Below are 8,048 nucleotides of genomic sequence, written 5' to 3' on the forward strand. Positions count from 1 at the left end.
TAAATCTTGGGATACAAAGATACCTGTGATCTGTGGATCCACATGATGGTGGGTCAGGGGGTACCAGCATGTGTTTAGTTGACTGTGACAAGGATGGGAAGGGGGGACATCCTCAGAGGAGGACGGTAGAGGGAAACGGTCTGGAGGTGGCACTGGGTAATGATGAGAGCTTTCTGTCCTTGACTCATATCAGCTTGATGTCCCAGGATCTACTTTTCAATGTGAGGTGCCTGTGCCAGCAGCATCAGCATCATCCGGGAACACCTACACGTGCAAATTCTTGGCCCCACCCTGGACCTACTTGGGTTGAGGTCCAGAAATCTGAATTTTAACAACCCTCCAGATGATTGTGATACACAGGCCAATCTGAAACACATTTCCCCAGGGAGAGAGGAGGGTGGAAGATCCAAATGAGCTGAGAATGTTCTTCATTTTATTCAAATTGCACATTTCATTTTGTTTTCAAAGGGGAAGCTCAAAAGAAATATGATGCCCCAGACTTCAGAGAAGAAAAGATAAGTCCATTTAACTAAGACCAAGCAGAGACATTGGGAAAGGTCTGCACTTCCTATAAGACTCACCAGCTGCATTCTGCAGAGGCCTGTTACAAGGATACCTTCCCACCCTGGCAATGAAGTCTGGTATAGTCAACGGGAGGAGACCTTGCAGAAGCCTCAGCAACTCTGTGCACACAGGAGACTGCAGGGACTCCAGGCCTGCAGCAGTGAAGGAGAACTTTTAAGTACTTTCCATATCACAAATACCTTAAAAATAATTGCACCTCCTAGTCCAGGTGAATCCCTGGGCTGTGTTGGTGCTGGGTCTCTACACACCAGCCCCGAGCCCACCGCTGCACAGTCTTCAGATGGGGCAGAGATGATCCCAGGAGCGGGTATCTGTCTCTCACAGCCACTCTGCAGACAGCCGGTAACTTATGGAGACATCTGCAGAGAGAGTCTGAAAGTGAAAAAAGCAAGGGTGAGGCCCTGAGGGCAGACAGGTTTGCCAGGGAGGCAGAGAGAGCAAGGAGCCAAGAAGAATGTTCTGAGACCTGATGGAAAACAGGAGAAGGTCCTGCTGAAGAAGCCGAGTGGTGTGGCCCTGGGGAAGTGGTTCCCCATGAGCAGCCCTCAGTTTCACTCGCCTCATTTAATGTTACTCCTGCTTCTTCTGGACTATTATGCTTGGATATGTTAAATTATACTTTCTTAAACTTTTAAGAGACAAAAACGAAGAGTAGATGGTCTTGTGGGTGAGAGGGAGGGTTTCATGTGACAAGAAAGAAGATCTGTTTGTCCTGGTACACTGCAATTTCTGTTTACCATGATTTTTATTCACTTTTATATTAAATTCTTCCGAGGTAATTTAGCCTAAGGTATTATTTAGTATTTTTAGTATAATATTTTCTTATAATTCTTATACTCAGGAAAGGATGATACCCACTGTAAACATCTCATTTTTTAATGTTAAATTAATTTGATTCCATAAAAATCTTATTTTATTAAGCTTGCTTTTATATCTCATTCTAACATAAGTTGCATGCTTTTTTTTTTTATTTTTGCCAAATGCTAATTCAGACATAAGACATTTTTACTCACCCCCAGCGGCTTCCCCACGGGCTGGGTCCGCGGGCTCAGCGCGGGTCAGAGGCTGCACCCCCGGGGTCAGTCCCCGCGCGGACACCGGCGCCAGACTCCACGCGGCCATCACGTCCGGAGGACGCAGCCGCGGGGACACGCGCGTCCTCGTCGTGGGCGGAGGACACGCCGCTGTCCGGCCAGAGCGCCCCGCGCCGTGGGCAGCGGCGGGGCCGGGGGAGCGGGGAGGAGGGCAGCGGGGACCGGGTCCACGACCCTCCGTGGGGGCGCTCGGGGCGGCTCGGGCGCGTGGAAGGCTCCGGACTCGACATCCAGGGCCCCATGCAGCGCGGTCGCCTTCACTCTCCGCCGTCCTCGCCTCCGCCTCCTTCTGCGGCGCCGCCAGACTCTCGTCTCTCCGCCGCCCACGACCTCTCAGCTCTTCCCAGCGGCCCCTGGGCTCGGCTCTCTCCGCCACTTCTCGTCTCTTTTCGGCTGGGCTCGGCTCCCCCCGCCACGTCTTGGGTCCTTCCGCCGGACCCCGGCCGTTTCCTCACATCTTCGGTTCTTTCCGTCCATCTTCGGCTCTTTCCGGCCACCTCGGCTCCCTCCACCTGTCCCCGCCGCTCCTCGGCTCAGCGGTTCGGGTTCGTCTCTCTCCGCCTGGTTTCGGCTTTCTCCGATTCCGCGGCCACAGTTCGGCTCTTTCCGTCTCTCCCCGCCAGGTCCCGGGCTCCGCTGGACTCTCTGTCTGCCAAGGTCCTCGTGTCCATGGGGGGAGGTTGTTCAAATTCACCCCCTCTTCACTGTGGTATGGGAGTGCCACTTTCTCTACATCCTAATAGATCAACATATTAAACAAACAGTAAATGTTCCTAATCTGATAAATAAAAAAAAGCATCTGGGTGTTTTATCTTCGTATTGTTCCTTTGTCCATTTCTTCAATGGAGTCTTGGTCTTTTTTTTTTTGGTTGATAAGGGTTCCTTAATATTAATAAATTAGCTTTTTGTGAGGAGTTGCCAATATTTTCCACTTTTCCTTTTTTTATCTTTGCCTCTAGTCGTTGCCACGCAGATTTCTTAAATGAAATCAAATGTATTAATTTTGTTTCTTCTTTTACACGATACCTTAAAAAGACCATCTCTCCTCTGAGATTACATGTAAAATATTTATCCTTTGGCTTCTTCTAGGACTTTTATAGCTTTAATTTTTACATTTAAATCTCCAATAATCCCTACTCCACAGACCAACTGATGGTTCCAACATGATTTTTTTTTTCCGTTTTTTCTTTCTTGACTTAGCACATCACCAGCATGCACTTTATTATGAAAACTTTTCAAGCATGGACATAATTTGAAAGACTTTTACAGTGAATACTCTGTTACATACTGAATTCTTCATGCCCCCCGACGCCCCCACCTCCCACATTCATGTGTTGAAGCCCAAATCCCTAATACCTTATAATGTGACTGTATTTGGAGTTTAAAGAGGTAATCGAGATAAAATGAGGTCATTAGGGTGGACCCTAGTCCAATTTGATCAGTGTCCTTATAAAAGGAGATTAGGACATACAGACCTAGATATGTCAGGGGCACACATGCACAAAGGGAGGACCACATAAAGAGTCAGCAAGAGGGTGGTCATCTATAAGCCAAGCAGAGAGGACTCAGGAGAAACTAATCCTGCCAGCACCTTGATCTTGGACTTCCGGCCTCCAGAATTGTGAGAAAGTAAATTTCTGCTGTTAAGCCCCCTTGTCTGTGGTACTTTGTTATGGTAGCCCTAATGAAGACAGTCCACCACCTAGATTCCATCACTAACAATTTACTGGACTTGCTTTGCCACTGCCACCCCTCTATCATCCATAAATCCTTTTTTTTTTAAATGCATTTTGAAGTAGGTTGCAGACAGCAGTAGCCATCACCCCTAAACATTTTAGCACACATTAATTAGAGTTACTGGGGCAGGAAGATCTTCCCAGGTTACTCACTGAATGGCTAGCAGTTGGTGCTGACAAGTTGGTCCCTCTAAACATGAACTCTCCACAGGGCTGCTTGAGTATCCTCACAGTGTGATAGATGGCTTCCCCTAGAGAGGGAGCAATCTAAGAGACCAAGGAGGAAGCTTCAGTGTGTTTTATGGCATAGCCTCGGATGTGAGACATTGAGATGTGAGATGTGAGATGTCGTTTCTGCAGCACTATATTGATCACTTGGGTTCATGAGAATTCAAGTCTGATTAGATAGATGATTTTAGATATCAGAAAGGGTGTCATTTTGAAACTCCCTGGGAGTGAGTTCTATGACTTGGTCATCTCTGTTTCCCTAGAATGTACCAAATTATCTGGCTCATTTTGGTTTTCCAAAAAGTGCTTGCTCATTGAATGAATAATCCAGGCCATAGCTCATAGGGGTAAAATTCATTGAGATAGGAACATCTTGCTTTCTTCTGAGAAAAAAGTGCTCTCATGAATATGCAAAACAAATACTGAGAAAAATAACAGCTTTGTTTACTTAACCAAAAAGAAGATGAGCAGTATTAATTGGGAATCATTCTTTGCAGAGCATTCTTTTATTTTGAATTTAGAGAAACGAAGGACACTTTGGCTAACTTGTCCAATGTCCTTATTTGGGGGTCTGTGAATAAGAGAGAATTACTAAACTTGGGCTGATGACACTTTGCATCTCTCCCCAGACATGGATCAGTGTGTGAAGTGTCCAGATCATCAGTACGCCAACAGAGACAGAGATCACTGCCTCCAAAAAGCTGTGACCTTTCTGGCTTATGAGGACCCCTTGGGGATGGCCCTGGCCTGCACAGCTCTGTGCTTCTCTGTCCTCACAGCTGTGGTCCTGGGGAACTTTGTGAAGCACCTAGACCCTCCCATAGTCAAGGCCAATAATCGGACTCTCAGCTACATCCTGCTCATCTCCCTCACCCTCTGCTTCCTCTGCTCCCTACTCTTCATTGCTCGTCCCAACACAACCACCTGCATTCTTCAACAGATCACATTTGGAGTTGTTTTTACTGTGGCTGTTTCCACTGTCTTGGCCAAAACTATGACTGTGGTTGTGGCCTTCAAGCTCACTGCACCAGGGAGGAGGATGAGGCAGTGGTTAGTGTCAGGGGCACCTAACTTCATCATGCCCATCTGCTCCTTTATCCCGCTAAGTGTCTGTGGGATCTGGCTGGGAACCTCTCCTCCCTTCATTGACTCAGACGCACACTCTGAACATGACCACATCATCCTCGTGTGCAACAAGGGCTGGGTCACTGCCTTCCACTGTGTCCTGGGACACCTGGGCTCCTTGGCCCTGGGCAGCTTCACTGTGGCTTTCCTGGCCCGGAACATGCTGACACCTTCAGTGAGGCCAAGTTCCTGACGTTCAGCGTGCTGATGTTCTGCAGCGTCTGGGTCACCCTCCTCCCCGTCTACCACAGCACCCGGGGTCATGGTGGCCGTGGAGACCTTCTCCATCTTGGCCTCCAGTGTGGGGCTTTTCGGCTGCATCTTTGCCCCCAAGTGCTATATTATTTTGTTAAGGCCAGATAGGAACACTCTGCACAGGTTAAGGGATAAAATACATTCTAGGAGCAATAAGCCTTCCTAAGTTTTAATTCATGTGTTTCCTAAAACAAACAGAATCAGAAGACAAACTACCCCACTCTTGCATCTGTCATTAGGTTATAATATGTAACTTTGCTCAATGAACATGCAACTCTTGTTTGTTTCATAATGTCAGGGTCACTATAAGTCTAAGCCATTCAACTTTGAAGTTCATTTTGGATTCTTCTCTTTAAATCTACTAAGTCCGCTATTCTTTGTGAAATTGGGTTTGTAGTAACCACCTTTATGTTGTCTCCCAGGTGGCTTTTTCATTTATTTTTTTCTTTTTAATTTTCCTTGTAGACAGCACACAGCTTTCTTTCTTTTCGTCTAGGCTTGGTTATCCAAAGATCCCAGAGCATGTATGGAAGATTCCTTAATTTTTCCACCAAGTAAATGTCCTCTTTTAATATACTAAATTCCTACTTATAAATCATTCTGTTTCTGAGCTCTGAATTTCATTGATTTTTTTTTCCTCTTGAACAAATACCACATTTTTAATATACTTAACTTTTTTGCTATGTTTTGATGACTGGTGGCACGTTTTTCTCCTCATTGTTGCCTTTTGTAAAGTCTTTGAGGCTGTCATTGCAGATTTTCTCTTTCCTTTGGTCTTTAGAATTAGCTTGTCAAATGCTATAATAAATACTTCAAATTTGAGCTGGTAATGTATACAATTTATAGATTAATTTGGAGGAAAACTTATAGATTTGTAATAGTGAGTGCTCTTATTCACCATCCTTTATTAATGGGATATATATACATACCCACACATATATACACACATATATATACTTACATGTACACACACACGTATATAGACATACATACTTATACATACATTTACGTATAAGGCTAACATATTTTCTTGTCATATTTATCCCTGGTTATTTTGTTGGGAATTTGTTTCTACAGTGAAGGGAAATTCTTTTCTCTGCCACATTTTCCAACCGGTTATTTATGTTGTATAAGAAAAGTATTATTTCTTATATCAATCTTGACCTCACTTCTTGGTTCTTACATTTGAGTAGGTTGACTCTCTTGCACTTTTAAGATATATGATCTTGTCATGGCAGCTTTGAATCTCCTTTTCCATTCTTTGTCCCTCATATTTTTCCGTTTATCTTGTGAATATGATGCATGATTGTAATGTTGATAATGGGCTTCCTTCTATCTCTTCTGTTTTCAGTGGGAAAGCTACTCATGTTTTCACCATGAAATATAGTGTTTGTAGTACATTTTTGGATATAATGTTTATCAAATTAATTTTCTTCTTCCCTTTCTAAACTGCTCAGAATTTTGTCAAGCTTTAATCAAAGTATTTATTGATTTCCATTGAAGTAATTATTTGTTCCTTAATTTGTTAATTGTCTATATTTCATCAATAGTGTTGAATATTTATTACTGAGCGAAACCTTAATTGATCATGGTGTGCTATTTTTTTATGAGACCTCTGGGAGTAAATTTGCGTTGATGAGTTTTACATCTATTTTACGTAAATCAGCCTACAGTTTTCTTTTGTAGTACCATCACTGTTGGAATTTTAACTGTAAATATGTAAAAAGTATTTCTTTAACAACAGAATGGCAAGAATGGATGGATGGATGGATGGGGGAGGGAGAGAGACAGTCAATAAAAAGAATGGGAAGATTTAACGGATGAATGAATAAATGAATGGAGAAAGGGAAGGAGATAGATGGAGTGGACACAGAAATGAGATGTTGAGATCAAAGGACTGGGTAGATAGATAAGTGGGGAGACTGGATATATAAACAGATAGTAATACTGGAAAAAACTGAACAAACAGAAATAAGGCACTGAAGATAGAATAACATCGTATCATTGTTGACTTTTGGTATAATGATAGACCTAGTGACTTCTCCATAAACTACCCTAGATTACAAAATCACTGTATATTATTATGTATATATTATGCATATTATTTATTTAATTTATTTTTTTAATTGTCATTTATCTTGACTTTGTTCAGTGTGATTTTTACCTTGTAGATTTTTGTTTTTTATTCTTTTGGTGAGGAAGATTGTCCCTGAGCTAACATCTGTGCCCATCCTCCTCTATTTTCTATATTGGACGCTGCACAGCATGGCTTGATGAGCGATGTGTAGGTCCGTGTCTGGGATCTGAATCTGCAAAGCCTGGGCTGCTGAAGCGGAGTGCACAAACTGAACCACTACGCCGCTGGGCCGACCCCTACCCTACAGATTTTTTTTTTGATGTTTGAATGAAGTCAATTGTTTTAATCATTTCTTTTATTGCATCTGAGCTTTGTGTCATACTGAGAAGGGGGGCTACCTTTGATAAGATGGGATGTGGGAAGGAGCATTCTGAGTAAAGGGATTAGCAGATGCAAAGGTCCTGAGGTAGGAAGGAGGCTAAGCATATATATTAGTCAGAGTTCTCCAGAGAAACGGAACCAATAGCGTGTATATGTAGAAAGAAAGAGATTTATTTTAAGGAATTGGCTCACACTGTTGTGGAGGCTGACAAGCCCAAAATCTGCAAGGTAGTCCCACAAACTGGAGACATAGGAAGAGTTACAGTTTGAGTCTGAAGGCAGTCTGCTGTCAGAATTCCTCCTTCCTTGGGAGAAGTCAGTGTCTGTTCTCTTAAGGCCTTCAACTGATTAGATGAGGCCCACTCACATTATGGAGGGTAGTCTGTTTTACTCAAAGTCCATTGATTTAAACATTAGTCTTAACTAAAAAATACCTTTGCAGCAACATCTAGACTGGTGTTTGACAAACATCTGGGAATCACAGCCCAGCCAAGTTGACACATAAAATTAACCATCACAAGTCCACCTATTGTCACCTTGGCACACACATATCTTACACGATACTTA

General features: G+C 43.3%; 1 pseudogene; it reads left to right on the top strand.

Moving 5' to 3' along the window:
- Positions 1 to 214: 214 nt before the first annotated feature.
- Positions 215 to 1,135, top strand: LOC131394633 (methyl-CpG-binding domain protein 3-like 2B; annotated as a pseudogene).
- Positions 1,136 to 8,048: the final 6,913 nt, after the last annotated feature.

This window comes from Diceros bicornis, chromosome 30, assembly GCF_020826845.1.
Source record: "Diceros bicornis minor isolate mBicDic1 chromosome 30, mDicBic1.mat.cur, whole genome shotgun sequence".
NCBI lineage: Eukaryota > Metazoa > Chordata > Mammalia > Perissodactyla > Rhinocerotidae > Diceros > Diceros bicornis.